At 40.3% G+C, this 16,645-nt stretch overlaps 1 protein-coding gene across 4 annotated transcripts in view; it reads right to left on the reverse strand.

The window, feature by feature from the left end:
- LOC116284472 (uncharacterized) overlaps positions 1-16,645 on the reverse strand; it is a 943,500-nt gene that overhangs the window by 758,639 nt on the left and 168,216 nt on the right. The window contains exon 4 of one of the 4 annotated variants that reach the window (XR_012062313.1): positions 4,274-4,356. The exons of the other annotated variants lie outside the window; for them this stretch is intronic. The gene's annotated coding sequence lies outside the window, so the exon portion shown is untranslated. Of the gene's footprint in view, positions 1-4,273; positions 4,357-16,645 lie in introns of those variants that run through there. 4 annotated transcript variants of the gene reach the window in all.

Below are 16,645 nucleotides of genomic sequence, written 5' to 3' on the forward strand. Positions count from 1 at the left end.
CATATGTACCTAACAGCAGAGCCCAAAATACACAAAGCAGAACTAAGGAAAAAAGTAAATAAATCCACAATTACAGTTGGAGACATCAACACACCCCTCTCACTAATAGTTAGAACTAGTAGACAGAAAATCAATAAGGATAGAAAAGAACTGAACAATAATACATCAACCAATTAGATCCAGCTGACATATACAGAACACCCCATGCAACACTAGCAAAATATACATTCTTGTTAAGAGTAAATGAAACATTCAACAAGATAAACCATAACTTGAGCCTTAAAAAAAAGTGCAACTAGTGTTTAAAGATTGCAGTCATACATTATTTTCAGATCATCATGTAATTAAACTAGAAATCAATACCAGGAGAATCTCCAATATTTTAAATAAAATTTCAACATGTACATTCAAACTACTTTCATTTACATGTGTTATTATAATACTTGAAAATCTTTAAGCTACATCGAATTAAGTCTATTGTGCATTTAAAAGAAAATCATGAGAGAGTTAAGTCTCTGGAATTAGCCATTTGGCAGTCACAAGGTAGATATAGTCTATGGCCACTATAATACTGGCATCATTGGTATGGAACAGTAAGGAACCATTTGAACAGAAACAGACTCAGACAAAGAAAACAAACTTATGGTTACCAAATGGGGAAAGGGGGAAGATAAATTAGGAGTTTGGGATTAACAGATACTCACTACTATATATAAAAAATAGACAAACAACAAAGTCTTACGGTATAACACAGAGAACTATAGTCAGTATCTTGTAAAAACCTATCATGGAAAAGAATTTGAAAAAAGAGTATGTATAACTGAATCACTCTGCTGTACACCTGAAAATAACGCAATATTGTAAATGAACTACACTTAAATGAAAAAAAAATTTAAAGGAATCCTCTAAGCCATACTCTGGAACAACTTCAGTAGTTGCTCATAAGTCACTAAACAGCAATATACACTTAAGGGGTCAGGGCTCGAAAATACAACTACATCAAGGCTGAGATTCTAGGCTTGATCTGACCCAGTATATCCAGCCGCCGCCGCCTCCTCCTCCCTTTAGATAAGTTCAGACATTCCATGATTGAAAGAATCTCAGCTCCTGAAATGTGAATGTCTTTTAGACACTTGAGACATTCAGAAGACTTTCTAATCTACAGAAAATAAAGTCTGACTTATTAAAAACATAGGTCAGGGTTGAGATATTCTATCAGACGTGTCAAATGAAGGAGGGGTTGGTTATAGCATATTTTAATATTCTAAATGTATATTATGCCAGCAATTAATTTTCTAATTTCAAATTATACTCTCATCTCCAACGGTAGCAATGTAAAGGCAAAAGGAAAGTATGCCAGAAAGTAAATAGTGTAGATATAATTAATAGATATGCAATATGCATTTTTACTATGATCTACATTTAAAAAAAAAAAGTAACACCCATAGCCTCCATCCTTAGCTTACATTCATCTAACAAATATATATTGACCATCTATTGGGTGCCAGACATGATACAGTCATTACTCTTGAGAATTTCCTAGTTCAGTGGAGAGACAGACAGACACAGAAGGAAACAATTACAATTTAATATGATATTTGCTATAACAACGGAGCCACAAAGGGATATTGACAGGCTTCACAGAAGACCTTTGGCTGGACTTTTGAGTAGGTAGGACAGTCTCCAGGAGAAGTGAGGGGAAGAGGAGAACCAAGAGAAGGACAGGACATGGAAGCACGCTATTCCTTAGTAACACTGGAACTTAAGGAACTTTAAACATAGGATGAGGTGGGGGAAGGTGGGAGAGGACTTATCTGGGGAAGGGTTTGTGTACCCCAGAGGATTAAGGCAAAGGAGAGACATGATGAGAAGTTTCCTCAAAAAACAAACTCCGGAGACAGGTAGCACCTGTTGCAGTTACCCAGCAACAAATAAGACTCGACTCAAACGGTAGCCACAGAAATGGGGGAAGGACAGCATCCGGGGTGCTCAGTAGATAAAACAGAACGGACTTCGTGACCAAACTGTGAGGAAGGAGGCCCAGCCTGTAGCATGAACATATCCTAAAGACAGAGAATACAAGAGGAAAAACTTGGGCCAAAGAAGATAATGAATTGGTTTTGAACATGCTGGTGTCCAATGTGATGAAGCTCGCAGACAGAAACCAGACAGAGACTTGAAGCAGTACCGTGAGCACACGAGTGTGGGTTCAGGAGTCAAGAGGCCACAGGTCAAAGTTTAGGAGTCAGTCGTTGATGAGCTGTTGAAGTCTCTGGGGATAGACGAAATCAAACATGGAAAATACATTCTTGTGATTCCTCTAATAAATGCTTCCTTGGCAAGGGAGCACTGATTGAAAAGTGATTAAGGCTTAGGACACATTAAGGTTCCTTTGGTTCAAGAAGTTTACAAAGCACTCTTCTAAAATGGTCATCACGAAAGGCAATAGTTAGACAATGTTCTATCCTCAACACTGAACTCCACTTCTGAAGGGGAGTTAACAACACGCCTGCCCCCTGCCCAGGAAGGGTTCCAACGGCTGATGGCACAGACGGCCCTCTTCTGCTGACGTTCCAGCCAACACCCAAGCTACGTCCACCCCTCACTCATCGGGGCACTTCTCTCCTCTCCCCACCCCCAGCCTTGTCCCTCCCCTCCGCTTTTGTTGTGAATTTATCTGGAGGCCATAAAGAGGCTATTAACTCTTCCCACAGCAGGCAGCTTAAGGATCAAATATAATGTTATTTCAAAAATAAATGTGGTAAGGAGAAACATTGCTATTGACATCTGTAGAAAGCAGCTGAAGGGTCAGAACTAGAAAGGGAAGCTGGAATCAGAAAATCCAAGCAGAATGAAGGTTCCCCTGCTTAGAATTATCTGGGGGCATCGAAGTCCAACTAGCTTACCTCTAAGTGGGCAGAACTGCTAGCAGGAGGACTGAGTGGAGGGAAAGAGCAAGGAAGGCTCCACCAAATTTTAGCCACTCAAGAGCCAACAGGAGGTGAGAGAGGCCCCCAGCCAAGACTCCAGAGAGGATGCAATCGCACGGCCAGAACCCGGAAGACCCAAGGCTGGGAAAGCAGCTCAAGCTGGCATTTTAATAGCCTTCTTAGCAGAAATCTTCGAGCCAAATATTGTAAAAGATTCCAAGGGGCCAGAAAATAGAGAAGAACAAAGGGTCTGGAATAGAAAAGAACAAACACCCCAGGTTGACCTGAGCTTTGCAACTTCATTTACACAAAAGCAAAGCAGTCTTGCACTGAAGGAGGGAGAACAACACCTGGAGACTTGTGCTCACTTCTAACACACAGTTCTAAATCCAGTGCTTTAAGATTCTGTGAGGTCTCTCGTTATCGTAGGAGAAATCTCCAGCAACACAGAAATAAAAACTGCTGGTATCTGGTTAGGCGGGGTTCGGGGGCTGAGAAGTTGCTCTGGGGGGCTTTCCTGACTTGCCCTCAAGTCTTCACAGACGGCTCTGTGATAAAGGTGACTGAAATGTATACTGCGTCAACAGACACTTCCCTGCAAGGAGATAAACATGAAGACAACACCTCACTCATAAGAAACAGCCAAGCCTATCGGATACGCAAAGTGAGCCAGAATTCCTTCTTTTGTGTTTTGAAAAACAGTTTAGTGCCAGTCTACTGAGAAAAAAAAATGCCAGCAACAGATGACATCATTATCAACTGCTAGCTTCAGGTCCATTACAGCACCATAGGCAGCTTGACTGGAGACAGACGCCCCCAGTGTCCCCTCCCCCTGGATCAATCTAGACTCCGAATGACCTACAGAAATGACACTTCCCATTTTGGATACTGAGGTAGTAAACTGTGTATCGAATTACGGCATTTCAGAATATGCAGGGAAATACTCATTCTACAAGTTACTCTGCTTCAGACGGTGCCATGAAGCACCGTTTAAGCACATTCAAATTAAAGAAGTTAAATTCTTCTCAACAGGACATCGGTTTCCATCACTGCCCAAGGCCACTCCTCCAGGTTATAAAAACTGAAGCCAGCAACAGCTGTACCCCTGCCTGAACAGTGAGCAGCAATTTAGGCAAGTATTATCAACAGGGAAGAACAGAAATCTGATACCTGTTTAGAAAACACAGACAAGTTGGGTTTTGTTTTTGTTTCCTTTGGTGCTTACTCTTAAACAATCCAATTCACATCTACTTCTGTGCAGAGTTCTTGTGTAAGATGTTGTGTCTGTGTGCGTTGGAGGAGGAGGGGGGACTTACCATCACCACTGTCACCACAACAAGAAGTATGTATTTCTGTCCTCCAAAAGGCCACAATCTTCCTTCTTGGGAAATTCTGCTGATGTCTATACTGTTTCTCCTCTGCCTTCCTAAAACAATAATCACACAATAAGCATCGTTTCAATAAAAGAAGATCAGGAGGAGGTCAAGGCTGTTCAGACTTCCGAAGGCCCTGGTGATAGAATACAGCGAATTTATGGCCCTGGTCAAGTGTTTTTATCTTCCCAAGGGAGAAAGATATTTGCGACTACAAGAGTGAGATACTAGAAAGAATGCAGCCTCTCTAACATGTTATCATTTGTAAATTCTCTGCCTGATTTGATAGCAAATATCACTTTTCCTTCAGCGCTATTGGCAAGAAAAAGAAGAAAAAAAAACTGCGATAACAAAGGTGCCATTATTTCTGGTAGCTTTTTCCTGGGTCCTGTTAATAATCACACTTGCAGTCAACTAATGCCCTGAGTTCTCACATCACTAAATAAATATTGCCTGGGGGTAAATATTAGTATCCCAACTCTGCATTCCAAAATAGTCATGAAACCTATCAGAAAGGTCAGATCTCAGTAAATAAGGCCAAAGCAAAAATAAAATTTAAAAAAACCATCCTGCTTCCACTATTTCTTAGTTTCGACAAATTCCTGTGTCTCTGGCTCTCAGTGGAATTTCCTACCAGACACATCAATAGTCACTGTAATCCCACTGTGTTTGGCATTAGAGAGGTGATGAGCAGAAGTTCCAAAAAAGAAAAAAACAAACAAACAAAAAAAACCCAGAGTCCTAGAAGTGACTTCTGGATCAGGGACTCCTAAGATTTGTTAAACACAAATGCCCTTAAACTGCAGTTTTAAAATTTGTGCACATAGGGTTTTCTCGGAAAATGTCCATAGTTTTCTCAAATTCTCAAGAACTCCTAGTACTTTCCCCATTTTAGAATCACTAACAGCCAATGGTCATTCTCGATTCTTGCTGTGCATCAGAAGAATCCCTAGGGAACTTTTATGAAAAATACACACCCCCAGACCCCACGCCTGACCGACCGACTAAATCAGAATAGTGGTAGACAGCGCCCAGGCATGTGAATTTTGAAAAAAGAGACAGGGGTGGGCTAGTGAATGATTCTGACACAGAGCCAGGGTTATGAAACACTTTGTAGCTTCCACTGATTATCCTTTTGTTGAATTAAATCACTGAATTTTTTAAACCGGGAAGAAACCCTAGGTATCAAAACCCAGCAAGTTCCTTTTATCAGTCTGCTGAGAGACTTGCCTGGGAGAAACACCACTAACTCAAAACAGAAATGCAACCACAGCTACAGTTTCTCCCCAAAAGAAGGTTATGTACAAAGAGAGTCTCTCCTGAAGGATAAAGTATGGACCCCAAAAGGTACTGCTTTAGATATTTAAAAATCACATTCACTTCTCTAGAAGAAAAATCACAAAAGGGGGTTGAGCCCTCTTCTTTGGACTCAGTCACGTATCATCACTTCTCTAACACAAAGTTCACCACCTTATACACAAAAATTAACCGATCTGCGTAACAGAAGAATCCTATTTATCAGGATAAACCATCGTGGGTAGTCAATTTTGAGAAATACACGCTGAAGGTTGGCTGATTCTTTTGTCTACTAGGGGAGAAGCTGCTGATAGTCAAAATTACGCCTCACCATACATAATTTTTTGTGCTCGTCTTTCTAGCTGGTTTTTAATGATCAAAACCAGGAACTGGAGCTCCTCTGCCACCAAGGGTACCAGCAGCCAAAGCATCTCATCTGCTTCAGGAAGGTATTTACAAATCCTTCCCCAAAGCAGGAAGGATGGGCCCTTTCACAGATCAAATAACATCTATTTATCCTAAGAGAAGGACTTTTAAAATGCAATTCAAGTTGAAAGGACGAAAGGGAGAGAAGGAGGTGACTTTTCCTTTATTCAGTCTCACAAATTTATACCCGATGCAGCAAGTACTTCTGAGTGGCTTCACAGTAGCTGGGATAAGTATACCACGACCTTCCAGATGTGTGAGCCCCCTTTGAGAGAACCCAGCTGAATCCCAAGGACAGCACTCCAGGGCACTGAAAAGAATTCTTTCTGCACACACCCACCGTGTGACTTGGTCCAGGCAAGATTTCTCTGAGGCAGACAGTAGAAAGGAAAGGAGAGGACCTGAGTTCACGCTGCCGACGGGGACCCAGGCAGATACGAACAATTGTTAACCTTCAAGTGATTATCATATGCCAAAAACTGCTCTGAAATTGTTTACATGTTACCTCCATTAGAGGATCCATTCGTAAGGACTAAAGTCTCCTCTAGTATGTTCACCCTCTCATAGGGCCCAGGACGGTGCCTGAAACCCAGGGGAGAATGAACATCGGATGAATGGAAGTGAAAAAATTCCAGAACATCGGTTCCAAAGGGCATGAGTACTTCCTGCGGTCAACAGTGCTTCACACAAACTCCTAACACCACGCTCTCGTTCTGTGATCACTCTTTTCATACCCTTTCACATCCCCCCACCCCCACCCTTGAATGAAGAACCGTAAGAAGGGAACTGAGGCCCAAGGCCAAGAACCAACTGCCTCAGGACAGACCAGTAACTGGAAGAGTCAGACCTCAAATCCAGGTCTCAGCTCAGTTCCTCCAGCAAACTCTCTACCTTCAGCTCTGCCTCTTGCAACACTTCTTTGTGCTCTCATTACGGCAAACCCAGAGGCTACCAAGAGGTGAGGCCATGGGTCCAGGAACACCCAGCCCATCCTCTCTCCTAGCATCCAGGGCTTTCTCCTCCATATTGCAGAAGCCAAACCCAGGCAGCTGTAAATCCAAATGGTTGCTCTACCTAAGCGTGCTTGTAGCTACCTGCAGTGCAGAGACAATCTGTGCTAGAGGTAAGCAAGCAGTGACACATGCCTCAGGAACCTCACAAGATGCAGCCTGAGGCTTCTGAACGCACATCTTTTTACAGCCCTAAACCAGAAGTGCATTAGCATTCTTGCAAAACAGGCTGTGTGGCAGTTTAGAAAGCCCTCATATAATACCTTCATAAGACCTGTACTTACAGAGATCCTTTCATCCAAGAAATTCAAAGTCCTTTACAAGCTCAGAGCCGTTCACCCAAACACTCCAGGGAGGTATGCAGGTGGCCAGGGTTAGATTCACTGACGAAGAAACTGAGGCAGCCTGACAGCCTTTAAATACTGTTCTTTAAAACAGCCTGTGCTCTTTGAAAATGAATGGTCTTAAACATTCGTAAGAACATGTCACTGATATGCGGGGAGAGAGATTTGCATCATTTCTACAAAAATTAAATCGAATGTAACAAGAGTTAAATACCATGTCACAGAAATCTTGCCTTGCTGTAGTTCTTTCAATCAAAAGGGCCAAAAATTTATGCTTAGATGCAAATTCCATAATCACAAATTTTAAGACAGAAATTTCGGTCCCATCCTCCCCATCCCAAGCAGAATCAGGCTTTTACACCTTTGGCCAAAAAGCACTTAGCAAAGGCGATTAGCATATTCTTTCCGGTCTAGATGGAATTGATTTCAAGCCACGGAGATTAGCTTCATTTGCTTTTTAGTGGGAGGTAAACGGCCCCAGGGAAGTACTCCTGATAGGAGTGGAAGAAGAGTCCTTTTATAAATAAGATTAGGAGTTTAGAAATAATTAAATGTAAAGCAGCCACTGCAGCTACCTTAATAAAAAACAAAACAAAAAGTGTGTGCTAAATGACTATAAATCAATAAAAAAAAAGTTAAAAAAAAAGAGATACAAAAAGAGGTAAGATGTAATCAGGCTGAAAATAGTAAAATAAAACCAGATTTTATTTTTTTTAAAAAAGTGTGCTGAAAACCTATCTGAAAGTTATGTTTATATAACAATAACCAACACTTAATGTGTGCTTACTGCAAAGCTAATCATTGTTCTTGATGTTTGTAAGTAATCCATTGTACAGATGAGGACAATGAAGTTCAAAGACCTTACAGTGGAGTTACAAAAATAATCACTCATTCAATAAGCTGAACTACACAGAATCTGACCATTTATATAGATTTCCTCTAGAGAGTTCGACATCTAATGGAGAAACGCACAGGTCAAACAATTTCCAAATAGGCATGTCCAAGGCACAAGCTTTCATTCCAATGCATTAGAAGCTGACCTGAGGGGCTGAGGCAAGAAATAAAGACTGCATAGAGGATTTCAAGAGGCAGATTAAAAAAAGAAAAAAAGTAAGTTTAGACTAATGGCAATGGCATATGCAAATGCACCAAGACAGAAGAGAATCTAATCTGGGTGATGTGAGTTCTCTGGCTTTGCCAGGGAGAAAGAGGATGCATGCTAGTAAATGGTAATCCTGGTCTGGACAGGTATGGATAGATAGGAATTGGATATTGTTGAGTTAATTACTTTTACAATCATGTGTATCTTATCTCCCCCAACAAGATATAAGTCTCCTTGAGGGAAAAAACAACCTATCCGGGATTCTAGCAGAGTGGCTGATGTCTCATATCGTTTACTCTAGAGAATTGATTTCTGTTATTTCTTCATCACCATCATCAGAGTAAGCACTTAGATAATGGCTCATAGGCACAAATGTTAGCACTTGACTTGTATTAACTAATTTAAGCCGTAAACAAACCCAGTGAGGTAAACTCCATTACTATCCCCATTTTCCAAACAGGACTGAGGCACAGCGCTACGTGAGAACACGCACCTGCTAAATGGCACTTGATGGAATGCGTGTGCCCAAAGCACACCCCAACTGAAGTGTGAAACTGTTACTAGGGATTTCCTGAACACTATGTCCTCATCCATCACATAGTTGTCTGCCACTTTCTTCCTCTCCTGTTCAGTCCTATCCAGTGATACCTGCCACTGAGAACCAACATCAGTGGTTCTAATGCCCAACATATTCATTTAGCTGCTGAGACATTAAAGATGCCAATTCCCAGTTGCCCAAGCCACCTACTCTTGTGGCTGCCAACCTTATTCCTGATGGAGTTACTGGTGTCACTTCACATACTCAATGTGGCACAAAATTTTGGTAACGTCAGTTCTCTCGAGTTTCTGCTTTCGGTTTTAACACAGTCCAGTCTCCCTAGGTTTCCAACATGATTCCAGGAGGAGTTCAACTGGAAGGTAACCCAAATGAGGATTAGCACGCTCTCCTTGAGATCCTCCTCCCCTCTATTAACATAGCTTCAAGTTTGGTTTAAGGAAACATTCCTCCATTTGACTGCAAGCTCCTTTCAACAACCACAGGAAGTACGCATATTTTCCTAATTCAGATTAAGAAAGTAGGAGGTTAACAGGCATTCAATGGGACTGAGCAAAGTATTTTTAATTGTCTACCGTCGCCATATGCTCCTTGAGACTGTGCAAGTCTCTTCTGTTCACTCCTGTTCTTCATTCCCTTGTCTGTAAGATGAGTTAACAGCACTAACTCCATCAGGTTTAAGCACTCGGTAACCATTAGTTACCGTGAGCATTATTCTCAGATATATACATTTACAGATACTTAATTGCTCTGAGAAAGGCGTCAGCAATGGTAGCCTTGAGTATATCTTGTCCAATTCAACTAAGTCTTCCCATAGAACAAGTTTCCACAAAAAATGATGAAAAGAGACTCCTGGAAATCAAAACACCAGATCTCCAGACTTGCCCAGACAAGTGTGACTTTGAAAATGTGAATGAAACACAGAGGGCCAAAGCCATGACACCAGTTACAACTAAGTCACATCTTCCACAAGTAATTAAAACTCCTCATAGAAAAAGAAGATACACATGTGCCCATGGATGGGGTACGCTTCTGAATGATGCAATACACAACTGACCCAGGGTCACTTCTACTGACCTGATAAACGGCTGAGGAGGAGTCATGGCAACATGCCTTGCACTTGGGTCAGCATGGTGACATAAACCCAACTAATATCAGACTATGTGACCTCACCCTGGGATGGGAGCCAGTCATTTCACCTGAGATTCAGGTACCAGTTCTGCAAAGTGTCTCACCTGCTTTTTCTTGTAGCAAAACCAAAGGACCCTAGGAGGGAAGAAGGTAGAACCGGAAATTGTCCAGACTCCATCACCCTAAATTACCTGATGGTGAATATTCCTTGTTCCGTTGTTTCAGTGAGAGGTAAACCACTAAAGACACCCAGTGTTCATTGTGCTTTTCATCTTTTCCTTTCTTTATCTGTAAGAACATTCACATTTCCAGACTAAGGATGTCTCTTTAATATAATCTCAGACAAACCCCGTTTTCTCATTCTTTTACCCTTTTTCTCGTATTCCTCCATCAGTCCACTTCAACCTGTTAACCATCGTGGAGCCCAGCACCTATTACACATCTCCCTCCCTGGACGCAAAAGCCAAAATTGTACTGCTTTCAAGTACTGCCCTGACTGTTGCTGGCTGGATGACCTTGGGGACATTTCCTCACCTCTGTGGACCTCAGTTTCTGCATCCATAAAATGAAGTTGATCTCCACATCCCTGTCACCATCAAAATTCTGTCTTGAGCTCACAGGTTTCTAAGTGTGAACAGACACAAAGACTCATGGGAGGCCAGACCCTACTCTCACCTCATGGGCCAAAGAGCTCTGTGAAAACATGTTCTCAGAGGTGGTGGTCACCTAGAGAAAAAATTACTACCATTGAATATAGAGGGCGGGGAACACATCACCTTGTCCCCCAAGAGGAATTCAAAAGTGTAAGCCATCACAACCACAAAGGGGAAGGGCTGGCAGGGAGTCCCGTGGTGTGAAGTCCACCTGAAATCTTCCCTCTCTACCAGTACAGAGTATTTTTGTATCTAGTGTAACTATAAAGGGAGAATGAGGCAGATGGAGGGTGTTTTTAAAGGGACAGGACAATTTATTAGGTGCTACACGGCACAGTCCATCAGTTCTATCTTATTTCAATTGAATTCACCATCTTTCTACTGGTTCTCCTTAAGAAAGACAAGCTGAGCCCAAAGTGTTCCACTCTGCCCTCTACTCCTCATTTAGTGAACATTCCAGGTGTCAATACACAAATTTAGAAGCTCTCAACAGTGAGACTATAATCATGACCACATAGCATTGAAGAATTTAATCAGTTAATGTTTCAGGATCTACCCAGCAAACATGGACAGACAGCTCACAATCAATGTTAAGGAGTCATTCTGTAAATTAAAATTTTCCTCCAACCTTGAATTTGAGATCTAGAAGTCTGGCTTGCTTGACTTCCCTGGAAATTTTCCAGATTTATACTTCAGTTTCAACTTTGTAGATTAGGTTTTGTTTCTTAAAGACAATAGTGAATGGTTTTTTTTTTTGGCTATTAAATCTGTTTTTAAGAGCTATTTAGGTATTCTTTGCAAACAGGCTTTTGTCATTTCCATCATGTTATTTTGTTTTCAATTTTTCCTCTTTCTTCATTTTAAATCCCCTCTCTCGGTGGTGTGCCTATGTGCTCAGGTAATATACATATAAATGCTTCGACAGACAGATGGGTAAGTACCATCTCATGGTGCCCATGCTTCTTAGTGTAAAAAAAAAAAAAAAGTACCCAAAACAGAATGCAGTCATTCCATCCCCTAAGGTGCTACAATAATCCCTGCAGGGGGTAGTTTGCAACTAAAACTATAGCACAATGGATGTATAAATTAAGGCTACCAATAATGCTTGACAATACAATGAAGAAAGTATTCTAACATCTCCATCCCTAATACACATTGCATAAAACTGGAAATTTTACTTTAAAACCAGAAGCAAAATAACATTTGTTAAACTGCTTCTTAACAAAGTCAGTGCTATGTTTTTCTTTAAATATATGATTTTCATGTAACCAAATAAATACTCCAGGAGTGTGACCCTTGGTATAGATTTTCTTAAGCTGTAGGTCTTACCAGTTTTGCCGGTTAGTCTCTAGGTACAGGATACCTGAAGGCTTATTAACGACTAACGTTCAAGACTTCTTTACTAAAGTACTAATCACAACTGGACAATTCTCATTTAATTCTGATATGTTATTATTATCCCCATTTTATAACTGAGGAAATGAGGCTTTAAAAGAGAGGTTAAATAATTTGCCTGCGGTTCACATTGCTGATAAACAGTAGAACCAGGATTTGAACCTGGAAACTCTGGCTCCAGAGCCCAAACATTTAAGTATGATACAGCATCACCCTGGTAGTGGAACTGGAGTCCATAATTTTAAAAGGAAGGAAAAACAGCTCACCTACATGTTATTTGCCCTAGATGATGTATTATAAGGCCAGACTAACATGGGGACAATACAGGGAGTTTGCAATATAGAAATGCCTCAAAGACCTGAACTTTGCCTCTGACACATTCCTCCTGCACAAAATCCAGAAGCAGGGCTATAGCAAGGGCCCCTCTGAATTATGGGGATCAGTGAGCTCACGGCTATCTACCCTCCTATCCACCTGCTTTTAGTTATCTGGAAATAGTGCACACCCTGAACTGTGCACATACCAAGAAATGTCAAGGCCGTTAATATTTACATCACATGGAACTGAAGGTCAGTTCAAAAGGGTACCGTGAAAAACCGGTACCCAAGGCAGATGGGAGAAAAGGAAGAGCTTGGAACTGTTCCCATTTTATCTTAATGATCTCTAACATAAGGAGCATGTATATGTATGATACACACACATGCACACACACACATAACTAAATAAGTACACTGTACACCAGAAACTAACAACATTGTAAATCAACTAAACTTCAATTTTTAAAAAAGCCTACTGTTAACCACTAAGACACTCCAAAGTGAAAGATAAAGTTAGTATTTTTAACATAAAAATATCACTCAGGGTATTCAATTTTCACAAAATCTAATGTCACCTACAGTAGCAAATCAGAAGACCTCATCGCACTAACAGTGCCTGAAACCTCTGAATGATAAGCAATTCCAAAGTGATGATACACTTTAATTGTAGGATGAGTTGTGTTCTAAATGCTGTATCCGGCATGTTTTAAAAACATGAAAACAGCACAGAAGCCTTTATCTAGAGCAACTGGTGATAAAACAAACCATTTGAACATTACCAAATATCCCGTTCAACTCCTCCTGTATATGTTTGCAATATCAAAATTCCTGGATAAAGTCTTCTCCAAAGCCAGTTAAATCCTTTTGCCCTAAACACACACAGTTGGGAAGGAAACTATTCACCCAACCCCCATTTCATCATGTCAAAACTGGAATGAAGTACATGTAAATGAAAGATTCCAGAAAAAAAAAAAATAGGGTAAGCTCCCCACTAAAATGTTGAGTTTGTCCTGATACTAACACTGGACAATACCCTGACCTCACAGAAAGAACCTGAGTCCTATATGAGGCCACTTGGTTTCTTTGATTTCCCAAAAACATCACAATATCAAATTAACAAAAATCATGGAGGAAAGATGTTTAAAATTTAACTAGGATTGACACACTAACCTTTCTGATGGAAGTCACCTTGAAAAAGTAAAAGAAAAATTCTGAAGACTCTACCGCTTGCAATGAAGAGGTATGTCCAGAGAGTATCAAAAGTTGTGTTCTCCTGGTTGAAATCTTTTGAGTTTTATCTTCCTGTTTTGACTAGAGGTCTCTTGACGAAAGGCCTACAGTGTTATAAATTATCCCATTACTCACTCTCCTCAGCTATCCTCGCTGCAACAGGAAGGAAGTAAATCTTGGAGTCCTGCACTTACACCCTTTAATCATCCACACACATGCCCCCCAAGCAGTAAATCACCGTCTTTCACTACATTATCATGATTCACACCTGAAGCACAGCAGAGAAGACTGGCAGTCAGAAATGCCATACCAGAGAAAGTATCTTCATACATTACAAATAGTGATGCTCAGGCACACCAGTGTTGTTTCTTCTCAAATAGACAGCACATCAGCCAGTATATCACTCTAATTAAGAGTCATCGGCCGTGTTAAAGGCCAATTTTATAGAGCAGAGCTTTCCAAACAGAATATTTCAGGACTTGGTACCCTTTCTAAACTCTCTTAAAACCAAACATCTATATCATGTTGACCCACCTGCACATGACTTCAATTAGTGGGACTGGCCCTATGGTTAGAACAACTTTCCTCCTGTAAATCTGGCAGGGCAGAAACATGACCAATCACATGTTTTAAGATGCCACACAATGATACAAAAGATCTGATTTCACTTTGTACAGAAACAGTTAAGAGTCAAAATACAGTTGACCCTTGAACAATGCAGTTGAAAACTCATATATAACTTTACTGTCATCCCTGGGTATCCAAGGTTCTATCCACAGATTCAATCAACTGCAGATGATGCAGTACTGTAGTATGCATTTATTGAAAAAAACAATCCACACATTAGTGGATCCATGCAGTTCAAACCCCATGTTGTTCCAGGGTCCACTGTGTATTAATCCTAAATAAAAATATCTGAGGTGACCCTCATTTTCTAAGAAACTGTGCCCATTTACTATTTTTTGAACAGAAAGACAAAAAGAGCTTTAATAGTTACAGAGCCTACTTTGATTAAAAAAATGCAAACTCTTTTCAGGTCTACGTGAATTGCATGAATCTGGGTGGCTTTCCCTACTCAGTATACAACTGTATGACTTCCATTTACTTGTCTTTTTGGGGAGAGGCAGTAACAGAAGTGTAGGCTCAATACCTTTTTTAAGCATCTTAAAAATCTCTCTAGCTGGGGAGATAAGTACAACTCCTCCTTCTTGCCAATCAAAAGCCAACAGCCAACAGAACAAAGCCAAATGATAGAAAACACCTCCTGCAGATTTTCCTAACTTTTTTGTTGAGTTTGCACCATGATTATCACCTGCCCTTCACAACTGCCAGTGTGTTTCATCAAATTTGATATCAGCTCAGTATCAGCATGATAACAGTACAATGGTCTCCCAGCTCCTAGATTTGAGAGATTGATGATTAGATGTTAAGGAGTGCTCTGTCTGCAAGATTTATTTCTTATATTTGACTCTCTGACCTTAACTTTATTTCATTCAAAAACAGGGAACTAAAGTTCACTCTGGGCAAAGAAATGCATTATGACACTCTTTCAGCAAGAACCAGACCAGGCTAACAGGCAGCTTTAACTGCTTTCCAGCAAAATGGTCTCCTCAAGGAGGAGGCTCCAAAATGGTTGAAAACAGGGATTTGCAGGACAACGAAAAAGTACACACATTTTTGACAGTGGTAAATATATACATAGAATAAAAGTATCTTTTAAATAAAAACCATTGTGGCACATTTAAAGATGAGTAATGTAATTGAAAATAGATTTTTTTAAAGAAATGAACTCAGTGCTACCACACTTTTAAGGCTGTTTTATTTTTTATTGATTTTCAAGGCTTTCTAATAAGATTAGATGCCCTACATTATAGGGCCAAAAGCTCTTCGACTGCGTATGAATGAACTGTGGTCTGCTTTACTTTCAACTGAGGACTCTCTCACCCAGACTCCATTAACACTGTATTAAAACCAAAGTCTCTGCTTTGACTTCTTGGTTGCACTGTGGAAAAACACTAAGCCTGAATGTACATGCATACAAAATTTTCCTTTTCACAATAAACCTATATTAATAGATATCTGGCATCCATATTAAAGTATATGGTCATAAGTTACTAAACAAAAGGAAATCATCTTGATGAACATCCCACCACAAAACATGAGTTTCTGGGGTTACTTCAACCTTACTGGTGCCATGGATTACTTTTTGAATGATTTTTTTCTTTTAAATCACACTTGCGTTATGTTTTACCCCTAGCTTGAAACCATGCAAATGGAAGAAAATCAGTCATAGTCAATATCCCCCGATACCATCAGGCTTAGGAGATTGTTATTAGACCTAAACAACAATGCAACATCTACCACAGATTCTGTTTGCTACGACTTAGATATTTAAATTTCTTAGCACTTTACAGTTTGTGGGTAGGTATTAATAGTTCATATTAATAAAGCTGTTCTTAACAGACTCTTCTTATATGAAAAAGAAAAATGATGCTGGCGCCTGTCAGGTATGATGTACCCCAAGATAAACCCACAGCCAACTATCCCTCCATTGCATTCCACGGTCCCTTAAGTATGAACCCAAGAAAGGCACCTTCAAGCTAATACTGTAGATGTCAGGTAGCTGCATGTCAGATTTGAAAGAAGATCTTCAGAAAATCTCCCATGGCTTATGCTGTCCTAAAACAGTGAACAGTGACTTTTTAAAAAATGGAGTACCAGCAAACCACATTCAAGGTCAGAAAGAGTCTACTTGGCCACCTGAGTAACTGCCTTATTTGCTATCCAAAATTAAAAGGCAAGAGATTCAAAAGCAGCAGTTGAATGCTAAATTTTGACACTAAAACTTAAAATTGGGGTAGAGCATAAGCCAAAATAAAGAC

The sequence above is a fragment of the Vicugna pacos genome, chromosome 20, assembly GCF_048564905.1.
Source record: "Vicugna pacos chromosome 20, VicPac4, whole genome shotgun sequence".
In the NCBI taxonomy this organism is placed as follows: Eukaryota; Metazoa; Chordata; class Mammalia; order Artiodactyla; family Camelidae; genus Vicugna; species Vicugna pacos.